Below are 27,684 nucleotides of genomic sequence, written 5' to 3'. Positions count from 1 at the left end.
TTGAATTAAAGTAGTTTAGCCGCTGAGGCGTGAGATTGAATGGTGCATTTAGCTGAGAATTAAGTTCTAAAATTAATTGTTTGGCTTGCTCTGTTTTTAATGTTTTCTTTTTTTTCTCTTGTAATATTTGTCAAATGAATAAAGTAGTACGTTCGAGTGCAACTACCAGCCACTCCTTTTGGCCTCTTTCCAGAAATTAAACTACCTGTCCTGTCCTGCGGGTATAGCAGGGGATTTCACTTCGTAAATATTTGATTTTTTAGTTGATATCTGGTTTCTGACTGCGTTGCAGCTTTGGTTTTATAAAGTAAAACTTAATAATTATGCTAATTTGAACATTTTCTGTCAACAGATCCATTAATTAATAATTTTATGATCCTCATCCTTATAAAAGAGCACTTGAAAACTAAACAACAATATGGCGGAGAAGGGAATAGTAACAAGAACTACATACATAATTTTCTTTTCAAGAGCTTGGTAATTTTTTTGGTAGAATATGTTGTTGTGGTGCAACACTCTAGTGTTAAGATGTGATACAGAACGATTGCATTTCACATGGGAGATAGAATAGATCTTGTTCCTTGTGCTGGCACTTTGCACAGTTTCGATGATCACAGATGCACACATGCTACTGTAATATTTTTTTTGCTTGTGCTTTTCATGTTTAGGTAAAAGTTATTGAATTTTATGCCGCTATTTGTCAGGCAGTAAACTACTTAATTTTACTTTGTTTTGTGGTGCTAAGCTAGTTTTAACACTGATTTATTTTTCTTGTTTGCTGCATATTGCCCTACATTAGTTGAATGTTGCACTTGCTATCCTAATTTAGATATGCTGCCGCATGCTTTGACAATTTGCATTTTTGTTGATGTTGTTTGTGGTGATTTTTTTGTGCTGCCGCATTGCCTCATTATCTAGTTTACGTATCTGAGCTCAGTAGATTTAAGTTATTTTAAGAGGGGGTATGTTACATAAGAAAATGAGTTCTGATGAGTTTCGAAGAAATATATTGAGAAGCTAAGGCTAAAGAGTATTGTATAGTGAGGAATAATTTTTTTGAAAGAGTAAATGAAGAGATATAATTAGGGTATAGTGACAACAGGTTTAGGTAGGATTTTCTTGGAAACGAATGCTGAGTTAAGAAAAATATGGAAGTATAAGCACTGGTTGAAATTATAACTACAGATAGCATGCTAAGGCAGGATTTTTTGTGGAAACAAATGTTGAAGTAAGAAAGGTCTGCGATTGGAAATGAAGTAGTTTTGGCTGAAAGTTAAGGAGGTATGAGTATGAAGGATATTATTAAAAAGAGAAAATCGAAACAGAGGTATAAAATGCAAACTACAAGTACTGCTGTGTCAAATATTACACTTACTTTGACACAATTACACCTGAAAACTTTTATGTTATTCTGATATCTTTATGTGTACCTTTGTGTCTCTGTGTTCTTCTTATCTCTTTGCATTTACCTGACACGATAAATTTGATAAAACTTCTTTTTCCTTTATATATTAGGCTTCATTCACAATCCTCAAACTAATCTCTATTTTTGTACCATGTTCTTTACTTTTGGAAGATTGGACATTATTTATTCCATTATGTTTTCTTTTAATATTCATATGTCAAGTTTATGTTACTACTGATAGTCTCATTTTTCATTTACTTACTTATGTCACAATTCCTGTAATACTAATGTATTTGCTTATTTATATTCCTTTCGTAAAGCCTGTATTACTGAAAATGTTATTTGTATTATAATGTTCTTTGCTATAATGATGTTTCTTTTGCATTTCTAATTGTATTCTTGTGCTGCAGACTTGTAATTGTGTAGACACCAGTTCCCCAAGTCAGATAAATAGTAGCGATTTTTTTACTGCATACGTTTGTTTGTTGGTCATACTATTGGTATCAAATCTCAGAGATTATATGGCTGTGTTAGTTCTTGCACATGTGCTGATAATTCAGCAAGGGGCTGGTTAAAAGCATTATTGGTTGTAAGGACTTTGTAAAAAAAAAAAAAATGTGTGTTGAAGTGGTGGTTCAGGTACCTGTAATATGCATCAATACTGACTATACAGTAGTGGCTCATAGACTTGCTATATTGTTCTAAAGACTCTTGAATTGTGGTTGTGCACCTGCACAGTCACAACAGAATGCTGCTGGCCATCTCTACAAGGACTACTGTCGGCTGCAATTTGAGTGGCCCCCTACTATCATAATCTCTACTAAGACTACAGTGGACCTGCTCTGTGTTGATGCAACAATTCTACCAACATTCTTCAAGACTTCGACTGATACTGCTGTGGGTCTGCTCTGTTGTGGGCCATTACCAATCTTATGGGACTGTTTCAAAACTTCATGTCAAGAGTCAGCATTGTGTTTCCTTGGGGAGGACAACACTACTTCTTCAAGACTACATTGTTGTGCACTGCTTACTTGTGCATTTTCGTATACTGCTCAGTCTTTGTGCCTAAAACTGGTATAGACTTCTCTTCTGATGCATTATTAGGACTGTCTTTAGGGAATGTGAGGAGAATTTTTACTTTATTGCTTTATTGACCAACAGGATATTACTTAACCTTTGTGTGCATCTGCTCTATTTGATATTGTTGATATAAAAATTTGAACAACTTAGAGTAGCCCACTGCCAAAACACTTTGTATGATTTTTTGAGGGGAGCACGAGGGTTATATAAGTAGACTGTTTGTATGTTGGCAGTGCTATAGACTGTGTTAATATCGCTGACAGTGCTCTGCGCCATCGGCAGGAGATTCTGTGGTTGAATGGACTACCAGTTAGCGAGTGGATAGGGAAGTATATGGTCATGATATTTTTAGTGGAGATTCTTTGTTGGTAGGACATGTATTGTAACGTGAGATGAAATGATGTGTTTGTAAGAAAATGAATAAGGTAAAATTTTCTAAATACATTGTCTGCTGTTCAACAACATCTTTCTTTTTGCTAACCATCTGCCCCCTAGTAGTTAGTCTATAGTAGTTAGAAACTTTTTATTTAGCTGGCTGTTGTTGCTACATGCTGCAATAGCCGTAGCTCGTGTTATGAAGATTTTCTGTGAAGTAAGTGACATATGAAAAAGAATGGGGTTTCCAAAATCAGGATTCGTAACTGAAACGAGTTTAGGCAATTAACAGAGTTGAATATAGTTACATATTTCATTAATTTCGTAGTTTTTGGATTTGTATTATTGTTAGGATTTCTTGCAAGTCAGGTCCATTCTTTTGTGTTAATGAGTGGATGTCATGTTGTCAATGTATAACAGTTAGACTGCGTTGGGCTTGTACATTGTGGGTAATAAATGAACAGGTTAGGTTTCAGTTGTCTTTGTCAGGGAAAATCATGTAGGTCAGTGTTTAATAAAAAATAATAATTTACAAAAAGAGTTTCAATACAACGTAGCAACTGAAATGTAGCGTCTGCTCTGATCATCGAATAAAGAAACCCAAACAACCAAAAAAGTGCACCACTACTGTATACTGTCGTCCACTAAAGTCAGGACAACGACAGTACACAGTATGGGGCCAATAGCAGTGTGCCTAAATTGCAATAACTGAAAGACTGTAATATTCTTTTAATTGTTTGTCTCACTTTCTCATGATTTATAGGAAGATACACCTAACAAGATTATAGAATGTGTGTTATACAATCAATGTCATCTCATTGGTTTCAGTTTTTTAATGTCCATTTGTTATCCGTTTTCTTTTATTAATCACTTCTTTCGGCCGCCTCCGTCTTTTGTGTAGAGGACAAAAGTGATAACTAGTACCAAAAAGTACTCAGTATAGTGTTTATTAGAAGTTTGGAGCAGAGGTTTTATTTAGTAGGAGGAAAAACCTATTTCTACTAAGATTCCTGCTACAAAAATTTTATATCACGAAGACAGTGCCTTACACATGTTACATGGTCAGAAGACATTTATTTATGTAGCGAAAGAAAGGTTGCAGAAGAAGATTCCGGAGCTACTACTGTTAGGCAGAAACGAGGTAAAGCAATAACGTCTGTGAACATTACTTACAGGACATTAATGAGAGTTAGTAGTGTTACAGGTGAACGTAACAATAGCAGCTGTTCTGTCTGCCATCCTCCCTACATACCTTCAAAGAATAACAAAATCACGTCGCCCCCACTTCAAGGCGTCATACAGCGCTGACAAATTTCCATCCACACCGGCGCCAATAGGGGACGAAATGTCCTATAAAATTCCAGTGGGAGGCCGTCAATGGTGGGCAACTTGTTCGTAGAACCCGCCTGGACAGCATCATGGACTTCGTGATGTCGACAAGCAGGCCCGTCGTTGTATCCCTAGGAACTAAGCCACAGGAGTTGCAGGGTGATGATGTGCAGAGTATACGCATAACATAACGTGCGTGGAGGGCAGATCATACCTGTATTTCGCATTGGGCGTCTACGCGCTCCCATCTTCAGTCGTAACAACATTAATCAAAGTCCTCTTATGGTGGCGCTGTTCTTCTATTACGAGATAAATAGATGGACGCTCCTGTGCTCATCTGTCGAATGTGACGTGTGCACCCTAACCCTAGATTATTCAAGGTGATGTCGAGAGAGGGTAGTGAGCTATGCCTTGGCACGATCCACCATCGCCTGACGCTTTGGCGAATATGGCTTCACAGTACATGCCCAGACAATCGTGATGTAAAAATCCTGGGTTCATTGTCACCAAGCCGTGACCTCCCTTCCGTAATCAATTAAGGCCTTTTGAAGGGTAGGCTTTACACTAGGCAAACTGATATGCATCACTGCATCGACGGCAAGCTGTCCACATGGTCTCGATGAGCTGCTGGCGGTCGTGTGAAGTTAAATGGATCATTTTCAGTTTCAATGGTCCCCGGCCAAGCCGAAAGCTTTGGTGGCAGAAATTGATGATGCGGATATATGCATCAGAGCCAGAGAATGCAATGGACCAGACTTCAGCAGCCTACACCCTACCAACAACATCCTGGGAAATATAAAGGCGATCGAGGCTACTAGAAGAATGGCTAGTGAAATGCGTAAACCCTGGAAAATCACCAGGAAAATGTTCTCAAGAGTCCACAAGGCTGAGGTGCTGGACAATTGCCACTAACGCCGAGCACGGTCAGTGACGCACCAGGTGGTCTTTGTTTGGCTGGGTGGAGTTGTCACCTCCCATGAATAATGCAGCCTGCTGACCCATGAAGAGAGGCGTGACCGCCTCAGAGAAGAAAGTAGAATGTTCGCAGTAGCAACCTCAACCAGATGGCACGTAGACGTTGATGAGCCTGACGCCACTAAACGTGAGAGCCATACATCTGGCGTCAGGAAGATAGGCAACCGTATCAGCGAGAATACCGTCATATGAGAGGATCCCAAGTCTATTACCAGTAGTGGAAGGACATCTGCCTTAAAGCCATGGAGAGCACAAAGATTTAAACAAGCACTTCCTGAAGGAGGGAAACATCAACATCCACTGTGTACAGCATTTCATAGAGTAGTGCAGTTTATGGCATGTGCGATTGGTATTGACTTCTACCATAGCTGTGCAGAAACCTTGAAAAGCTGCCATCACCAGGGGGGACAGGTGATGTAGTCACAGAGGAAGCATGGGGAGCTCCCCATTAGGCCCAGATGGAAGGACACATCACTGTGATGGGGAGGGAGCCAACCGCGCCAATGAGTTTACAAGACTCTGTGTGCCTCCAGAACCTCCATCATCAGCATCGACATTTTCTGCACTGAGACAGATGTCTCGCCAGATTGGTTCACTGGAACACCATCAGAGGTGCGCCCACACATAGCGTCAGACACAGGAAAAGCGGCAACTGCATCAGATGCAGGCAGGGGATGCTGTCTGGAGATGGAGGCTGGGAGAGACGTTGCACCATCCGGTGACAGGGCATCAGAGGACAGCGCATCTTCAACAGGAAGGTCGTTATCCCGTGGCCACATTCGATGGAGGCAGTCATCAAAAGGGATATGGCGCTGTCTCTCGGCAATTGTTGCTTCCTAATGAATTGTTCCGTGTCGGACAGAGGATGGCTGTCGTCCGACTTGCGGCCAGAAGCAGGAAAGCTGAGGTGAGTACAACCTAATGATTGACAACCATGATGTCGGGACAGATGGCTCGCATCTGCAGACCGCCATTGTTCGTTGGTACTGCCACCGGCAGCAGTCTAGGAGAGACAGACTACAGGTCCAGCTTGTTGTCGAGAGAAAACCCAAGTTTTCTCAGTTCAATTTTTATCTTACACAGTAGCTTTCGAACGTCTTCCACGTTTCGTTGCCGTTGCCACCGCAACGTCCAGCGGTTCCTCAAACAAGAGTTCGAAAACCTTTAATGTTAAGTGGCCAAAACCAACGTGATCAATCACGACAGTCCCTATACAGCCGTCAGAATATCGGAACTTGAGATCGATATCATGGCACCTCACAATGTCAGCACACAGCTCTCCATTCACCAGCTTTATATACACAGTGGTACTATGGGTCGACAAATGAATTGTGTAAACATCTTGCAGTGGGAAACACATTTCAGTAGTGGGACAAAGAGAGAATCAGTAAAATTGGTCAGTGCAGGTTGCCTACATCAGGTGCAAGTATACCTTCAGGGGCAAAACTATTGTTCTCTTTTGATTGACAGATGCTTAACCTATTGTTCTGCTAAGTGGATTATGACACCACTGGGGATAATCCTTCCTTTTCATTGACAGGTCTTTAACCTATTGTTCCCCCACCATCCCACTCCTCCTCCTACCCCCTCCACCTCATCCTCTCTCATTCCTCTGGGAACTCCCCTCATTGATACAAGCACACCTTTGATACCAATTTGATTGAATAATTAATTAAATCTATCAATTAATTAAATACACCCTCTGGGAAGCCCCCAACCCTCCCTCTGCCCTTCCCTTCCCAGAAATTGGTGGGAGAAAGACCCAGTTGATCGGCCATTTTAAGGGAAATCGATTGCTGTATATGGAATATTGTTGAAACAATTTAGACAATGTTTGGAATATTGTTTGTTTAAAGAATATATGGGATGGAGGGTGATGTATGGAATATTAAAAAAAATTGTGATGCTTTTTATTCTGACTGTGCAAGGAATACTGTCATGAAACACAAATCACATGTAATTACCTTGTTAAAAACCTTTCAGTTGCGAAGCAGGTACTGTCCACTGGCTTGCACAGAACGTTACCCACACAGACTGCCCAGAGTCGGGGTGCATCTAGGGCCCCAAGAAGCGACGTGTCCTTCAGTGGCCACACCATGCACTGGGGTCCAAGAGGTGTCTGCTCTGGCTCCGTGACTGACAGACTGGAAGACACGCTCATCCCTGAACAAAAGCACCTGAGAAATTCCTGTCAAAATAAGTGCTCTCTCTCTCTTTGCCGCCCCGTACCACCCCAGTGCAGGCCTTCATGAGCTGTTGGTCATGGTCGGACCGATTTGCAAACAAAGCAGCGTTTACCTAGTAAACCCCTGCGGTAGACTAATGCACCTGAGAACGCCTTGGAAGGCAAATGCCTGACTCAGGATGGATTTCGCCATGGGCTCTAAGCTGCCGTCTGTGATGGAGAAGAACAACCTCATGACAGGAAATTCAATTACATAGCATAGGATATACTGTTTATTTATAAAATTCAGTTTTCAGGGGCTGGATCTCACTTTTATTTGGTGGAAAAAGCTCACATCAACCAACAACTGAATGTCCTAATTATGTAATTACGCTGTTGCATATTGGAGGTGTTGTCTAATTGGAAAACTTTCTTTTGTGCACTCACCTTGACATGCAGGGATCGATTGAGCTAGTGCACAGTGCCACCACCGGAGGATGTCACATCCCACTACCCCTCGCCCCCTCCATCCACACCCCTCCCAAAAAAAAAAAAAAAAACTGGCAGTAGGAATAAGAGTCACTCTGTGCTGGAGAGGAAGTATCTCACGACACGAAATTCAGTTCATAGACAATAATATATTGATATATATTCTTTATTTAATCAGTTTGTGGGAGACAGGGTGCCCCACTTGATAGACATCATGACTGCACCCCTCATCTTTGCTCCCAGTGACATAATAACTGTAATCAGCAGGGAATGGAATGAAGTGCGGTATATTAGCCACCGTTTGGGGTCTCCCACGTGTGTGTTTATCGTCAGGGCGCCGCCACGGAGGTCAAAACATCCTCGGAGGATGTCTCCCGCAGTCGGAGACGAAACGTCAGGGGAGAGTTTTATACTTCGACCACGGCCTATCAGCCCGGAAGGTTTAAGTTAAGGCAATACCGGCCGTGAAAGCTTACATTGTATGAATACACATTTAAACCAGGATCCAGTCCGTAGCAGTAAGCTGTCATGCCTTGATGTCAGGGATCGCTATCACTCGGGAATCTGATGTCGCGAGTGGGTTTTCCATGCACTATACAATTCCTAAATATAGTGTACTGGAATCTTGTATAAAACCAACGTACCTTGAGAAGAAAACTGTGTTGAATTACTTATTGAAAACCCCTCATATTTATATAAGATTTTTTAAAAAAATAATGTAACTCAAAAAATACTGAAAAAATATTTTATACAGAAAGAAAAAAATAATTATGTACCCTAAAGGCTGAAAAGAGGATTGGAGATTCTCTCTAACTGCCTGCCCTCCTCCTGCAAAGAGTGGGAATAAAAAGGAAAAAAAATGAAAATAAAAGAAATTACATAGGGGTGTCCGGGTACTTTTGATTACAAAATGGTTCAAATGGCTCTGAGCACTATGGGACTTAAGATCTGAGGTCATCAGTCCCCTAGAACTTAGAACTACTTGAACCTAACTAACCTAAGGACATCACACACATCCATGCCCGAGGCAGGATTCGAACCTGCGACCGTAGCGGTCGAGCGGTTCTAGACTGTAGCGCCTAGAACCGCTCGGCCACACTGGCCGGCCTTTGATTACATAAGTGTGCGTCAGCTTGAAGGGTCATATGAACATTTGATACCAGTTCTACACCTTTTACAGCGCTCCAAAGCGTCCAGTGTGCTTTTTGAGTGGTGGGTAATACCTTGTCTGGTGATTTATTAGTACAAACGACTGCTAGTGCTTGGCCAGTGGCCAGAGTTCGCTACCAGTACGCTGTCTTCCGCTTTCGCAGAGAGTGAAGTCAGACTGCAGAGGAGAGAGCGGCAGAGGCAGCAGCAGCAGCAGCGAGTGTTATCTGCGGCACGCGACTCTGCGCCAATCAGCGCGCGGCAGGTCAGTGTCAGCGACCTCGCAGTCTCTGCCCCGGCAGCGGCAGCCGCAGCGGCCAGCAGGTGCGGCGCTCCGCCCGCCTATCTGCCGCCTGCCGCCGCCCCCAGCCTCCTTATCAGCGCCGCCAGCGTCGCCAGAAGTCGCCGACCTGTACGGCAACAATAACACCGACTTTCACTTAAATTTTGTTTTCCTCGCCGGTTAATGGGTCCGTGATAACAGCCAGCTAGAAGAAAACCGCCGGTATCTCTACGCCTCCACGGTTAGTCCTGGCTATCTTCTGCTCAAGCTGTGGGAGGCAACATTCTTAAACGTAATTTTTCGACTAGAGTGATGCTCTCAGTCAGCTGCGACAGTCATCTCTGAAATATTTGCAAAGGTCCACTAGACAGCGCTAACTGAGATGTGATGTCACTACTGTTTTCTAATTTGCCATTTGTTAACGTTAAAACAATACTGCTCGCAAATTTAATAATCCAGCGTCTTCGCCTTGTTTACTGTATGAAGTTCACTATTTTATGCGTTTCGACTTTAAGTGAACTTCAGCATAACTGCCATATATATCAGTTCACAGTATCTCGTAAGGAATTTGAGTGTGCAGGAGTACCTTGCACTACTAGAATTAATTGTTTAGTGATATGGGTTGCTTTTGTAAAACACGCTGTGGTTCTTATGTGATTTTACTGCAGACACGCTCTCGTTTATGGCATGTAAAAGTTTTAGTGTATGCATACAGTCGTTTCTTATAAAATCGATAAAATCCGTCAAGCTAGTGAAGTTTAGGCCTTCTTTCGACTACCGCGACAATGGAATCAATTTGACATATGACACACCGATTTCCATTTCTTCCTGTCTGTGTATAGTGTAGCTTTCAGAGTCTTATATAAAATTCTTAAATATTCGTATAGCCGGCCGCGGTGGCCGAGCGGTTATAGGCGCTTCAGTCTGGAAGCGCGCTGCTGCTACGGTCGCAGGTTCGAATCCTGCCTCGGGCATGGATGTGTGTGATATCCTTAGGTTAGTTAGGTTTAAGTAGTTCTAAGTCTAGGGGACTGATGACCTCAGATGTTAAGTCTCATAGTGCTTAGAGCCATTTGAACCATTTGCATATTCGTATATACAGGGTGGCCCATTGATCGTGACCGGGCCAAATATCTCACGAAATAAGCGTCAAACGAAAAAACTACAAAGAACGAAACTAGTCTAGCTGGAAGGGGGAAACCAGATGGCGCTATGGTTGGCAGGCTAGATGGCGCTGCAATAGGTCAAACAGATATCAACTGCGTTTTTTTTAAATAGGAACTCTCGTCTTATTACATATTCGTGTAGTACGTAAAGAAATATGAATGTTTTACTTGGACAACTTTTTTCGCTTTTTGATAGATGGCGCTCTCTTAGTGACAAACATATGGCTCACAATTTTAGACGAACAGTTGGTAATGGGTAGGTTTTTTTAAATTAAAATACAGAAAATAGGTGCTTTTGAACATTTTATTTCGGTTGTTCCAATGTGATACATGTACCTTTGTGAACTTATAATTTCTGAGAACGCATGCTGTCACAGCGCTATTACCTGTAAATACCACATTAATGCAATAAATGGTCAAAATGATGTCCGTCAACCTCAATGCATTTGGCAATATGTTTAACGACATTCCTCTCAACAGTGAGTAGTTCGCCTTCCGTAATGTTCGCACATGCTGACGCATGTTGTCAGGCGTTCTCGGTGGATCACGATAGAAAATATCCTTCAAATTTCGCCACAGAAAGAAATCCGGGGACGTCAGATCCGGTGAACGTGCGGGCCATGGTATGGTGCTTCGACGACCAATCCACCTGTCATGAAATTTGCTATTCAATACCGCTTCAACCGCACGCAAGCTATGTGCCGGACATCCATCATGTTGGAAGTACATCGCCATTGTGTCATGCAATGAAACATCTTGTAGTAACATCGGTAGAATATTACGTAGGAAATCAACATACAATCCACCATTTAGATTGCCATCGATAAAATGGGGGCCAATTATCCTCCCTCCCATAATGCCGCACCATACATTAACCCGCCAAGGTCGCTTATGTTCCACTTTCCGCAGCCACCGTGGATTTTCCGTTGCCCAATAGTGCATATTATGCCGGTTTACGTTACCACTGTTGCTGAATGACGCTTCGTCGCTAAATAGAACGCGTGCAAAAAATCTGTCATCGTCCCATAATTTCTCTTGTGCCCAGTGCCAGAACTGTACACGACATTCAAAGTCGTCGCCCTCAAATTCCTGGTGCATAGAAATATGGCACGGGTGCAATCGATGTTGATGTAGCATTCTCAACACCGACGTTTTTGAGAGTCCCGATTCTCGCTGATATGCGGATTAGCCGCGACAGCAACTAAAACACCTACTTGTGCACCATCATTTGTTGCAGGTCGTGGTTGTCGATTCACATGTGGCTGAACAGTTCCTGCTTCCTTAAATAACGTAACTATCCGGCGAACGGTCCGGACACTTGGATGATGTCGTCCAGGATACCGAGCAGCATACATGGCACACGCCCGTTGGGCATTTTGATCACAATAACCATACATGAACACGATACTGACCTTTTCCGCAATTGGTAAACGGTCCATTTAAACACGGGTAGTGTATCACGAAGCAAATACCGTCCACACTGGCGGAATGTTATGTGATACCACGTAGTTATACGTTTGTGACAATGACAGTGTCGTCTATCACAAAGCGATGAAAGTGGTACAACTAAAACATTCATATTTCTTTACGTACTACACGAATATGTTATAAAAATGGGGGTTCCTATTTAAAAAAAACGCCTTTGATATCCGTTTGACCTATGGCAGTACCGAGCGAGGTGGCGCAGTGATTAGCACACTGGACTCGCATTCGGGAGGACGGCGGATCAATCCCGTCTCCGGCCATCCTGGTTTAGGTTTTCTGTGGTTTCGCTAAATCCTTTCAGGCAAATGCCGTGATGGTTTCTTTCAAAGGGCACGGCCGATTTCCTTCCCCATCCTTCCCTAACCCGAGCTTGCGCTCCGTCTCTAATGACCTCGTTGTCGACGGGACGTTAAACACTAATCTCCTCCTCCTCTCCACCTATGGCAGCACCATCTAGCGTGCCAACCATAGCGCCATCTGGTTTCCCCCTTCAAGCTAGACGAGTTTCGTTCTTTGCAGTTTTTTCGTTTGATCCTTATTTCGTGAGATATCTGGCCCGGTCACTATCAATGGACCACCCTGTATATATACTGAAAATACTGGAAGAAATGGAAACCTTTGATCAGGGTAAAAGAGAGTCACATTGCTTTTTCAATGAATAAAACTTCAGACTAAAACCGTATTTTACATCTTTCAAGACCTGCTAGTGTAGTAATGCAGAGCGTGTGTCGGCCCATGCGGCAAGCGCACGTCGGCCGCAAGCTGAGCACGACTTTAGCGTCAATACCGCAGGTAACCACGACGGTCGTGAGATTGCGATCGTCCAACACTTAAGTTTAAATTCTACAGTTTAACGTTCTTGTTTATACTGTAATAATAAAGTCAACGTTATGTTACATTATCTCTGTTTCACATTAGTTTAGCGTTTATATAATTTTAAAAAGAATTGGTGCTTGTTTGTATGAAATGTGTCGCAAGTTAATTTCTCACTCACATTAGGCTATAGTCTTTTTATTACGTATATAGTTTTTCTTTTGTTTTGTAGAAAATCACCACACTAAAACTTTTAGATTTCGCATTCGAAAGCATATCGCCAGTAACGCCTCGTAACGTACGCAGATGGTCTTATCTAATGCAACATATGTCACTATACAGCTCACGGTACTCTTGTATACCGCCGTTTTTGACGAGGTACTGTGTATAGATGTCTCCTTAATATGTTATGTTCCGTTTTTAGATATTTCTATACAACATTTTGTGCTCTGTAGGATAACTACTGCTCGTTTCTGTCTTGTTATCTACGGAATCTTCAGGTGATTTAATCCTTGGATGCACGAGTACCTGACTCGCAACAGTGGATGAGAGGTGTATAACACACTCCTGACTCGTAACCAATACGAAATGTACGAGGGCAGTTCAATAAGTAATACAACACATTTTTTTTTCTGAAACAGGGGTCCTTTTATTCAGCATTGAAATACACCAGGTTATTCCCCAATCTTTTAGCTACACAACACTATTTTTCAACGTAATCTCCATTCAATGCTACGGCCTTACGCCACCTTGAAATGAGGGCCTGTATGCCTGCACGGTACCATTCCACATCATTACGAAATATCGCATTCATGATCCATGGAACTAGTATTAATCTAATCTAATCTAATCTAATCTAATCAACGTCGTACTGCATCAATAACGTCTTCATCATCCGCGTAGTGCCTCCCACGGATTGCGTCCTTCATTGGGCCAAACATATGGGAATCCGACGGTGCGAGATCGGAGCTGTAGGGTGCATGAGGAAGAACAGTCCACTGAAGTTTTGTGAGCTCCTCTCGGGTGCGAGTACTTGTGTGAGGTCTTGCGTTGTCATGAAGGAGAAGTTCGTTCTGATTTTTGTGCCTACGAACACGCTGAAGTCGTTTCTTCAATTTCTGAAGAGTAGCACAATACACTTCAGAGTTGATCGTTTGATCATGGGGAAGGACATCGAACAGAATAACCCCTTCAGCGTCCCAGAAGACTGTAACCATGACTTTACCGGCTGAGGGTATGGCTTTAAACTTTTTCTTGGTAGGGGAGTGGGTGTGGCGCCACTCCATTGATTGCCGTTTTGTTTCAGGTTCGAAGTGATGAACCCATGTTTCATCGCCTGTAACAATCTTTGACAAGAAATTGTCACCCTCAGCCACATGACGAGCAAGCAATTCCGCACACATGGTTCTCCTTTGCTCTTTATGGTGTTCGGTTAGACAACGAGGGACCCAGCGGGAACAAACCTTTGAATATCCCAACTGGTGAACAATTGTGACAGCACTACCAACAGAGATGTCAAGTTGAGCACTGAGTTGTTTGATGGTGATCCGTCGATCATCCCGAACGAGTGTGTTCGCACGCTCCGCCATTGCAGGAGTCACAGCTGTGCACGGCCGGCCCGCACGCGGGAGATCAGACAGTCTTGCTTGACCTTGCGGCGATAATGACACACGCTTTGCCCAACGACTCACCGTGCTTTTGTCCACTGCCAGATCACCGTAGACATTCTGCAAGCGCCTATGAATATCTGAGATGCCCTGGTTTTCCGCCAAAAGAAGCTCGATCACTGCCCGTTGTTTGCAACGCACATCCGTTACAGACGCCATTTTAACAGCTCCGTACAGCGCTGCCACCTGTCGGAAGTCAATGAAACTATACGAGACGAAGCGGGAATGTTTGAAAATATTCCACAAGAAATTTCCGGTTTTTTCAACCAAAATTGGCCGAGAAAAAAAATGTGTTGCATTACTTATTGAACTGCCCTCGTACGTATTAACGAAATATTATCAAATTTTGTAGGCGTCGGTGGGACAGAATTTATTTTGATTTTGCGACCTTTACTTTAGTACAATATGAAATGCAGTATTATAAATTACAACTTTGCTGACACTGAATAACTAACTCCCAGTTTTGATGGTCTTCACCGGAAGATCTGCTCATAAAAAACAAAACTCTTCATAAATAATATCGCTGTGTTCTTTGCATATATTTTTGTGCGTTTGTAGAATATTTGACCACTTTTCAAACTAATAGATCTGGCTACATGAAGCATCCTCTTTTTGGCGACCTTCCAGGCTTCGCAGTTATTGTTGGCCAGCAGTGCTGTGGCTTGTAGAACTATCTCCTCTCCATCCGAGAAAAATTCTCCTTTCATCGGATCTGCGTTCCATGTAGGTAAGAGGCTGCTCTAAGAACTGTTTTTCTTGGCCACATTACGAATAACTGTCAAATTGTTTTTCAAACTAAAATGAAAGACTTGTCTGGACGTGGAATCCTTCATTTAAAGTGGCTTTTCTTTTTATTTTGTTACGCTACGTCTTAATGGAGCAGGAAGAATTTTCATGATATTCTGTACTGGTATTCTGCTTATTGGTGGCAGTGATATATTCTATTGACTTCCATCAGGACCGACAGTTAAATCATCAACTATATCATCTGATACTACACTGCTTACTTTACCTGAGACACTAAAAGCCGGGAGCTGATTATCCTGGGGACCTGAACATCTGCTACGTTCTTGATCAAGTCGCTTAGTAATAATTGATTCAAAATTACGATCACTTGTGCTGACTTGAGACGATGTTCTTTGATGTCTTACAAGTACTACTGATTCCCTGGTCTATCCAAAGAATAAAAATACCTTAAATAAGTATTCTGTTTAGAAACTGAACTTAAGCTCATCTGAAAGTATTTCGGCCATGAGCAACGATCTTAGCTTCAAAAGAGTACTCAGTTGTAGCTCTTACAGTCCTTCTTAATTCTCAACAAAGAGAATGACTATTGCGGAATAGATAACTGTTATCAGTAACTTGCTATTTTAAGGCGCCACTCAGATCAGTGACAAATAAAGTAATCAGAGACGATTTGTTTGCTAATTGATCAGAGAGATCATAACACGAATTATACCTATACGGTTACAAATTACGGGAAATAATGTAAGTAATTTGACATACAACAAATAATGCTGTTTCGCAAGAAAGTCAACTGTATTTCCTACGATTACAGGGGCATACAAATAAAACAAACCAATTTAAGGCAATTTCTTGAGAAAATGAAAGGTTACCGGGTCTGCGAGACCAAGCATCCAAGGGTTACAGCCGAAGCATGTAAAATTATATACAATACAGAAAGCGATCAAAACCGATTAATACATTGTATAGTGCAATTATTAGCTAGGATTCTCTTAATGATTTTATGTCATTCTTTGTTGTAATAACGACAACTGAGAAAACGCTCCTAGTTTGAGCGTTTAGAGACAAAAAGATGTAAAATTTTACGTGAAAGCATTCAGTGAATGACTTCCCGCTTCTGTAAGAATGTGACAGGAAGACCCCTCCGAAAAAAAAAAAATCTGGTTTTTAAACTATGAATTAAAAGTATGGAAACGGACTGTTCGAATTTGATCCTGTCTAAATCCTAGCGATACGGAAGTACATTTCAAAAACCAGTATGGGGTGTATGTGGTGAAGAAGACTTTAATGAAGCAATTATTAACTATGGAAGGGAGTATCTTCTACAGCATCACTGTAGATAAATGGCCCTGACAGTCGTTTGGGACCTATGTTACACGTAACTGATTCCACTGCACCGTAAGATTACCGGATACTTTTTCCTTCGCAAGAAAATTACATTTAGAAATTATGCTTGTATATGACGTGGAAGAATCTAGTTTTAATGTATCACTTGTTAATCATGTACAAAGCATAGTATTCATTGTACTTAAATAGCACTGGCTGATGTTAAGAAACTGTCTGACACTATTTTGACAACAACGTTTTTTGTATGCATTGAATTCCACATTTATTGAATGCAAGATATGTTTTCCACGTTAGGTGCATTGTGCTGTCACCTACTGCCAGGCACTCCATATCAGCGACCTCAGTAGTCATTGGACATCGTGAAAGAACAGAATGTGGCTCTCCGCGGAACTCACGGACTTCGAACGTCGTCAGATGATTGGGTTGGGGTTGGGTTGTTTTGGGGGATGAGACCAGACAGAGAGGTCATCGGTCTCGTTGGATTAGGGAAGGACGGGGAAGGAAGTCGGCCGTGCCCTTTCGAAGGAACCATCCAGGCATTTGCCTGGAGAGATTTAGGGAAATCACGGAAAACCTAAATCCGCATGGCCGGACACGGGATTGAACCGTCGTCCTACCGAATGCGAGTCCAGTGTGCTAACCACTGATCCACCTCGCTCGGTGTCAGGTGATTGGGTGTATGTCACACGTCTGTACGCAAGATTTCCACACTCCTAAACATCCCTAGGTCCACTGTTTCCGATCTGATAGTGAAGTTGTAAGTAGGCTGTTTAGGTTCTTATATTGGTAACGCCGCCGCCACGTAGCGCTCTGTATGAAAATCACTGGCTGTGCTGTGTGCAGTCTGTGGCTAGTTTGCATTGTTGTCTGCCATTGTAGTGTTGGGCAGATGGATGTTAACAGCGCGTAGCGTTGCGCAATTGGAGGTGAGCCGCCAGCAGTGGTGGATGTGGGGAGAGAGATGGCGGAGTTTTGAAATTTGTAAGACTGGATGTCATGAACTGCTATATATATATTATGACTATTAAGGTAAATACATTGTTTGTTCTCTATTAAAATCTTTCATTTGCTAACTATGCCTATCAGTAGTTAGTGCCTTCTGTAGTTTGAATCTTTTATTTAGCTGGCAGTAGTGGCGCTCGCTGTATTGCAGTAGTTCGAGTAACGAAGATTTTTGTGAGGTAACTAATTTGTGAAAGGTATAGGTTAATGTTAGTCAGGGCCATTCTTTTGTATGGATTATTGAAAGTCAGATTGCGTTGCGCTAAAAAAATATTGTGTGTCAGAGTAAGCACAGTCTTGTATAAATTTTTCTAAGGGGACGTTTCATATGTCGACCCTTAGCCGAGGATACCTCACTGGAATCTTCTGATTTTTTCTTGTAGTTTGTGTAATTAGAGTAGATTTTGTTTATTGCTAGCGCGTAATTGTAGAGAGAATCTCCTTTGTAGTTGCAGGCTTTCATTGTGCAGTAAAACACTTGTGGCATGCATGTAAATTTGCACCAAGTATTTCGCAGCTGCGCTTGCAATTAACTATATATTTTTTTCAGTGCTATGCTAATGTGTTCTCTTATTTTTGCTCTTCAAATTGTGCTTTTCTGTGTTATAGTGTGAAATATTGTGACAATAATGGCGTGTGAAAAACGTAATACTAGGCTCCAAAGTAAACTGAGAAATGACAGTGAAGACGGAAGCAGTGTGTTAGCGCCACCATGTAATGAATTAACTAATGTTCAAAGTAGTAATTTGGTAACTGTGCAAAGGGAAATGGAGCGAGCTGCAAATAATGGTGTAGGCAGTGAAACAATTAGTGAACAGGGAAGCATTATCGATCGATCGGTCGGCAACAGCTCGCCTCAGGATTCCGAAATGACAGGACACAATCTTGCAAATACTGTAGATTCAGGTTTTGCGTCCTCACCGTTTTCTCAAATAAATCAAGACACATTTTCTGCTTTTCAAAATGCGAATATTGCCGGTTGAAATGCACTGCGGAATAGCACTGAGGAACATGTTTCAGACACCAGTGCACTGTTATTACAGTTAATGCAACAAATGGGACAAAGGCTACAAAAGTTAGACACAACACTTGAACAAAACCAGAAACAAATGGGTCAAAATCTTCAAAAGTTAGACACAATGGAAAAAATCTTCACACCACGCTTGAACAAACACGTGAAGATTTAACTACTGAGTTACATAAAATCGAATCGAAATGTCAAAAAGTCTGTAATGACGTAAAAACACAAATTTGTGAGCATTTCCAGCCTATTTTTTCGCGGCATGAAAATACATTACAGAATAACGAAGCAGCCATAGAAGAACTGCAAACTATTGTTCATGAAAATCATGAGACCTTGCAAGCTAAAATTGATTCAGTTGCATCTACCGATTCGGTTACGCAACTTGCAAAAACTCAGGAAAACTTAAAGGACACAGTAGATACGATTTCAACACAAATGGACACTCTGAAACTTGGTTCAGAAAAACACACTGAGGAAATAAGTACACTATCGGAGAAAGTAGCCGAACTTTCGGATCAGTTCACTAACTTATCTACAAAGGTAGATGATGATCTGAATGATACAAGACCTGTAGCCAACACGGACACAGAAGAGTATGAACAGATTAAGAAATTCAAACAAAATCAGAATCAAATTAATACGCAACACAAAAGAGAAATCCGGGAAGTACAAGATCAGTTGGCACAAGTAATACAAAATTATAAATTTCAGAGGACGCTCGCGCTCCAACACGGGGAGAGGAACTTAGAAATACGGAAAAGCCGCAAAATAATAACACAGGGCATTTCGGAAGTTAAGAAAGAAATTGGCAATGTGCACCGAATTTTGAGATGGAACCGCCGACACGACGTAACAATGACCGATATGCGACTCGCCGACACGATGATTTTGACTATAAGCTGTTCTTTACTCCACGTAAATTCAAAAAATTTAAGAATTCTGGCAACGACATTCATCCACAAGCGTGGCTCCATCAATTCTCTCATTGTTTTCCTCCCAACTGGTCATTAGAGCACAGATTAGAATTTATGTGTGGCTACTTAGAAAATGAACAAACTGTAAGAATGCGATCGGCCATTCACGATTGCCACAGTGAAGGAGAATTTTACCATGCCTTCCTCTCAGCATATTGGTCTCAAGCCACACAAGACCGAGTAAAACACAGCATCATAATGATGAAACGTTTCGAACAATCTGAATTTTCCAGTCTAATGAAATATTTTGAAGACATGTTGCATAAGAATCAGTATCTTTCAAACCCATACAGCCCCCCTGAACTCATCCGCATTTGCTTAATCAAATTGCCTGAACATATACGACATATTATTTTAGCAGGACGTTGCAAAGACGACATTGAAGCTTTTCAGGGACTGTTACAAGAACTGGAAATTGACACTGACAATTGCGGAACGCGAAAACAGGAGCACAACAATTACAGGTCACATCCGTCGCAATTCCGCGATGAAAGAAATAATAACTGGACACGACAAGGCTATTCTCACAATGCAAATCGTGACCAAAACAGACACCACCCATATGACAACCACTGGCAGAGTAATAATAGTTACAGAGAAAGATCGCATTTCCGTAGTAATGAATATAACAGATACAATCATAGAAACAGACAATATGGCAACCAGAACTATTATTATCACGGAAGGCAGAATAACTTCAGACGCAACGGTCCACCGTACAGTGATAATTCAAGGAGAAATTCTCCACCATTTAACCCACAAGAAAGAAATTATGGAATCTACCGACATGACGACAGACGATATGATCGTAACGACAGACCTGAATTGCATCAGAACTGGCAGGATTCAAACAGAGTAGGGCCCTCTTGACACGGTGAATTTGTAGAAGTTAGGTCTTCAGATCACAATAACGACGCGCGCCAACAAAGAAACGGACAATGACTCGCACCGCCGCAGGCAGCCACGTGCGCCGGCTGGCTCAGAGAAAAATAACATAAATGCTAACCTTGAGAAACATTCCAGTATTCGTTACCAACGTATACCGCATGACAATTGCATTCAAGTTCAAACTCTGAGTACTATGAAGAGTAAAGGACTTCACCACACTTCACACGTAAAACTGTTTATTGACAGATAATCTGTTTTTTTAACTTTGCTATAAAATTTTTCACTTTACATTACTAGTATGCTTTGTCAGACTTAGAATCTGTTAACATGCAACAATGTTTGAAGTTAAATATCCAGTCAAGAACCAAGAGAACTTATTTAAACAGAAATTACGAATGCGCTGTTATTGTGAACAGACGACACAGTGTTATTGTGTGTGCACATTCTTGCTTGTTAGTTGCATGATTACGTAACGACTATAAGGCTCACATACTTAGAACATTTACCAGTACTGCTAATGAGATTTTAATGCAACATTTTGGTTTACTTGAAAATACATTCTGGATTTAAAGTACTTTCTGTGAGATACCAGATGACACAGTGGTTAGTTTATGTGACAGCTACACGATTTTATCACGACGCTACTAATGAGTGACAATTTACAATGTTGTTTTTGCGGTGTATCTGTTTTATATCTGCACAGTTTTACTGAATTCTTCTGGAAAGTAAAACATGTTTTAGTAGTAACTTTTGTGGTATAGCTACAATGAGACAGCCTTTTCCATAGCACAACAATACGTTACATTATAGTACTTTCTTGATCACGGTAAGGAACGTAATAACTATGACATCTATACGCAAAACATTTCACTTCTGATTATCACGAGGTAAGTACATTGACTTCTGCAGAACTTAGCTTTCGGACGACGATAACTACGACATTTCCACAGAGATTATGTTGCAACAAGACGCACAGTTTAGCGCTACAGTACACGTATTTGAGTGATTAATTTTATACTTAAAACATTTATTTTTAAATATTTTTGAATTACAAAGAAAGTTTTCCGTGATACATTTCATTCCATTGCTGTAATCTGTAACACCTGAGGGTATAATTACATTAATCCTCAGGGGGGTACACGCTTTCTTTGTGTACCATGTGTTTGGCAAGCACAAGGAGCCCTAGCTAATATGGTATTTGCTTATACAACTTTACACTTCGGTACCATATTCCTCTAACACATAAATTACATAGCTATCTGATTATTTAACAGAGAAACAAAAAATATTTTTTTTACTACGTCAGTGACAGATATTTACCCAATTACACAGTTGGATAACTACACACTCATGAAATTGTATTTTGTCTGTACTGTGTGAACCCTTCATATTTTTCGGAACCATTGTGATACTATGAGAGCTCTGAATGATATATTTGGTATGGGATCATGATTTTTAAAGTACATTTGAAGTAGATGACACTATTGAAATGAGCAGAGAATTTTGTTTTAGGTTTTGATATTATTGGAGGAAGCTACGACGATGTTAAGAATTGTCTGAGATGTTATGATATTTCTACGACGATGATATGTATTATGCTGTTGAGGTATGTTTATGATCAATAAGCTGAGAATCGTACTTTAAGAGTTATGAAATGTGTAAATGAGTGAATGTATCACAATGCCGACGAAAACTTTTTGAACACTGTTATATTCATAGGATTTTGTTTCTACACATTTGCAACGCAAATTCTCGACCTGTGAAATTTTTTATATGAGACTGTCACTGTAATGCAAACTGGTGTCGTAAATATTTCAGTAAGAAAGGTAAGTGACCTTGACGTAATGTGTTTTGGGCGCCCAGCTCTGAGGTAGTCGTCTGACAAAAGAAAGCCTTTAGGTGGAGAAAAAAAAAGGAGGCCATTATCCTCGCTATTGACATTTCTTTGTAGAAAGCATCGCAAATACGACATGCTCAAACTTGAATACATATGATTATACTGTGGAGCTCTTAATTTATGATATTTACTAAAATGCCTAATGAAATGATGAGAAACATTTTACGTCTATTGTCTTTCTAGTTGAGAGTTTGCTCATTTTGTTTAATATCTAGTTTCTTGCTGCACTGCAGCATTGTTTAAAATAAAATTTTATGGATGTACTAATATAGATATTTTATGCCTACAGTTCCAGTAAATAATAACTTAAAAAAACGAAGGAGCACAAAAAAGACATTTCCCTTCACAGGACTTGCATACATAATTTTCTTTTCAACTACTTGGTAATATTTTTCGTAGAATAAGTTGTGGTGCACCACTTTAATTACATAGACATTAAGATGTGTATAGACATTTCCCTTATATGCATTGTTGTCTTTAGGTTACTATTCTTTCTGCTTGAGCTTTGTCATTTTTAGATATAAGTTATTGCATTTGCTGCTGCTGCGTGCCAGGCATAGTGCTACTAAATTTCACTTTGTATTACTCTGTTAAGCTAGTTTTACTACTGATTTATTTTTCTTGTTCTGCACATTGGCTGATATTAGTTGTAGTGTTGCATTTGCTTTGCTAATTTATGCTGCTTGCTTTGCCATTTGTATTTTTTATCATTGCTGTTTGTGTTAATTGTTTTGTGCTGCTGCATTGCCTCATTCCTTAGTTTAGCATCTGAGCTCAGTAGATTTAAGTTAGCTTAAGATGGGGTAGGCTATATGAGAGAACGAGTTGTGATGTGTTGGAAGAAATGCATTGAGAAGGTATAAGAAAATGGTTTGGCCAAAAAAAAAGTATTTTTGAAAGAGGATATAAGCAAAAAAGTAGGGTTTAGGGACAACAGGTTTAGGTAGGATTTTCTTGGAAATAAATGATGAGGTAAGATAATGGAAAATAAATAATGAGGTGAGAAATATGTGAACATAAAAATACAGAAAGTAGGTATAGATAGGACTTTTTGGGAATAATGATGAACGAAGGGAGATCTCCAAGAAAAAAAAAGGTTTTGTTTGCAAAATACTGCAGTACCAAATGTTACACTGTAAACAAACCCTGTCCTTTGCTTTTGTGTTATCCCACTATGTGTTTGTGTACCCTTGTGTATTTGTTTTCTTCCTGTCTCTGTGTACTGTTTCATAAAATTTTTTCTCTTCTAATACTAAGCCACATTCATTATGATGAGGAATACTGTTATCCTCAAATATAATTTGCATTAATAATATGTTATTTACTTTGTAAAGATGTTTAGACATTATTAATTCTGTTCTGCTTCAATGCTCATATGTGAAATTAATGTTTCGAAAACTATTCTGATTATTTTATATATTTACTTATGTCATAATTCCTGTAACACTGATTTAAATGTTTATTTCTTATCTTTTGTAAAGCCTGTATTACTACAAATGTTATCTGTATTATTATGTTTTAATGATGTTTTCTGTATCTCTGTAATTGTATTCTCATGTTATAAAATTGTAATTGACACCAGTTTATCAAATTAAGTAACTTGTACGCATTCATTTCACTGCACACATTTCTGTTGGTCATGGTATATGCACAATATGTGAATAAAAGAGGACTGTTAGTGTTTGCACGTGTGTTAATAATTCAGAAAGGGACTGGATAACAGCATTGCTGGTTCTAAGGACATTTCAAAAAATTTTTTTGTGAGTGCACAAGTGCTGGTTCATGGACTTGCTATATTCTCCGCGAGACTCTTCAATGGTGATTGTGCACCTGCACAGTCACAGCAGATGGCTGCTAGCCATCTCTACAAGGACTACAGTGGGTCTGCATCTTTCTCGCTCTGTCGACTGTTATGTTTATTACAGTACACTACCCCATTTCGGTGATGTCTTTCCAACCCTTTCGCCAGCGGGAGCGCTGTTGATTAACACATAGTACGGATATACCATAACTTTTTCAGATTCTATACACATATAATGGAGTGTAAAGTTACTGTCGTCTGTTGGTGACACGTGCAAAGAAAATCATGTGAGTGGGAAGTGAACAGACACTGTCCAGTAGTAGGGGAGATGTAGATTTTATATGGATAATTGTGACTTCCCCACATGTCCAGCGGTAGGGGTATGAAAGATTTTATGTGAAAAATTATGCTTGGCCATAAGGAGGATACAGATTTGCGTAGAAACTGGTATTTTCAGATCCACAGTCGCAGTAATTCCTATACTTCGCTCACTGTCGAATATCACGCAGGTACGAAACGATGTTTGTCTTGCTTCCGACTACCTAATTCCGTACCTATATGAGACAAGCTATTAAAAGTCTCTCCCCATCTTTGTGTCGTCGGTCCGGCAGGCCCGAGAGTTCCAGAAGCCTCCGGTTTGACTGTAAGAGGTAGTGCCATTCCATATTTTTCCCATCTTTATTTGGTTTGGAGAACGTCAATTGTTATGTGTTGTTTGCATCAAGATGGTGAAACACCGGTGGAAGAGTCATTCGCTGTTTCTCTAGACTTGAAAAACACATACGACTATGAGTATTAAAACCTTAGATGACTTTGTAAAGTATAAGAATGATGTGAACTCTGTTATATCATCGATATCGGTGTTCCTTAAAGAAAAATAGTGGTACTAGTTTTTTGAGTTTTCACCTAAAAATCTTTGCGGACGAGATAGGTTTCTAGTCACTCAATGGTTTTGCGGCAAGTCCCGCACTAAAGTTTCAGCTCTCTAGAGACATACTTTCTGCTACTTACCTTCTAAATTATACTGTGGTGTGGGTGATAAGTGGCGTACTGCTATATAGCTGGTATCGAAAACATTCGCGTGAATGGTATGGCATTAACGCAAACCATGCGAAAATACATAAAACTTTTGGAATTTTCAAATGCTATTTGACGATTTCAGCATAAAAGTGTCATAAACATCGTTGCTTTTAGCATGTAAAATAGAATATTGCAGGTATATCGATAAATTAATTTGCGATGGACTTAGCAAATATCGTCGTTTTTTGGCATGTAAAACCTCTTGTTCGACTGTCAGAAGGTGTGATGCGTGATATAACATTTGTTTGTCAGAGTGAGACAAGCCTCCGTCTCTCTCTCTCTCTCTCTCTCTCACACACACACACACACACACACACACACACACACACACACACACAGACACTACCCAGCAGGTCTTTGTACTGGACTCGTGGTCAATTCCAAAGCAGCCCATTCAGAAGCAGACAGAGCTGAAGACCACACGGTCAGTGCACAGCGGTCCCGTTTCATTTCATAAAAGCACGCGCAGCGGCGGGACGCAGTATTCGAAGTTTCTCCTGGATACTGAGGTTCGTTTCGTGATTAACATTACCACGGGCTACACCAAGAAGAAATACAGATGATAAACGGGTATTCATTGAACAAATATGTTATACTAGAACTGACAGGTGATTACATTTTCACGCAATTTCGGTGCATAGATCCACGAGAAATCAGTACACAGAACAACCACCTCTGACGAATACACGCTCCCAATGTGCGTTCACCGCGATGTCGCCAAACACGGATGCGACCATCGTGATGCTGTAAACAGAACCTGGATTCATCCGAAAAAATGACGTTTTGCTATTCGCGCACCCAGGTTCCTCGTTGAGTACACCATCGCAGGAGCTCCTGTCTGTGATGCAGTGTCAAGGGTAATGCAGCCATGGTCTCCGAGCTGATAGTCCATGCTGCTGCAAACGTCGTCGAACTGTTCGTGCAGATGGTTGTTGTCTTGCAAACGGCCCCATCTGTTAACTCAGGGATCGAGACGTGGCTGCACGATCCGATACAGCCATGCGGATAAGATGCCTGTCGTCTCCGACTGCTAGCGATACGAGGCGGTTGGTATCCACCACGGCATTCCGCATTACCCTCCTGAACCCACCGATTCCATATTCTGCTAACAGTCATTGGATCTCGACCAACGCGAGCAGCAATGTCGCGATACGATAAACCGCAATCGCGATAGGCTACAATCCGACCTTCATCAAAGTCGGAAACGTGATGGTACGCATTTCTCCTCCTTACACCAGGCATTACAACAACGTTTCATGAGGTAACGCCGGTCAACTGCTGTTTGTGTATGAGAAATCGGTTGGAAACGTTCCTCATGTCAGCACGTTGTAGGTGTCGCCACCGGCGCCAACCTTATGTAAATGCGCTGAAAAGCTAATCATTTGCATACCACAGCATCTTCTTCCTGTGGGTTAAATTTCTCGTCTGTATCACGTTGTCTTCGTGGTGTAGCAATTTTAATGGCCAGTAGTGTACGTACAACTTTGTTTTTTTTGTTGTCTTTACGACTGTGTGTCGAATTCTATCGTCTTCTGAAACACGAGGCCTAACCACGAATGCGCGCTGAAGCTGAGACTCACGGCACCCAGCAAGTGCGGTGTACGACCCCAAAGCTGGGAGTGGCAGCTGGCGCTACGGGCTGCTCCGGCCCCGTTATCATGGGCGGGGGAATAGGTTGGGGCACATCGGGAACATTCTTAACATCCCGCAATATTCTAGACAGGAATTTTCTTTACGAAGAACTGTTTGATCTCGACGGGTATTACCTCTCTCTCTCACTTTCTGTTAGGAAAGCTTTTAGCATTAACGGCAGAATGCTCTGGAAATAGCTGTATTATTCGAGTCTACTGTTGAAAGTTTCGACAATGGAGAGGTTAGAGTGCTGTATCTCAGGAAGGACTTTGTGAAAATGATCGGCGGGTTCGTTATTTACAAACAGAAAGGACCCCTGGCTGCATACCACACACACACACACACACACACACACACACACACACACACACACACACACACGGGTGTTGGTAAATTGGTTGATTTGGGGAAAGGGACCAAACAGTGAGGCTATCGCTCCCATCGGATGAGGGAAGGATGGGGAAGGAAATCGGCCATGCCCTTTCAAAGGAACCATCCCGGCATTTGCCTGATTTAGGGAAATTACGGAAAACCTAAATCACGATGGCCGGACGCGAGTTTGAACCGTCGTTTTCCCGAATACGAGTCCAGTATCCTAACCACTGCGCAATCTCGCTCGGTACAGGTGTTGCTAAAGTATGCTATTATTCTGTTTGCTCTTGTCCATGTGTACACATGAAACTGAGTGCATCCTACACAACGGGCCATGTCACTCTCTTGAAATAATAATAGGACTTCGCATGCCATCTCATGCGACAGCCACCTGGAGTGCATTGCTGGGTGCCTGACTATAGTTTCGACAGCAGCTATCATGTACGGCGGCGGTCATCAGCATGCGTGGCAGCTCCTCTACATGCCACAGTCGCCGGCAGAGCGTCGAACGGGTCGTACCACCTCCCCAACATAATGCAGATG

The sequence above is a fragment of the Schistocerca nitens genome, chromosome 4, assembly GCF_023898315.1.
Source record: "Schistocerca nitens isolate TAMUIC-IGC-003100 chromosome 4, iqSchNite1.1, whole genome shotgun sequence".
Classification (NCBI taxonomy): domain Eukaryota; kingdom Metazoa; phylum Arthropoda; class Insecta; order Orthoptera; family Acrididae; genus Schistocerca; species Schistocerca nitens.
Note: the sequence above shows the minus strand (reverse complement) of the source record.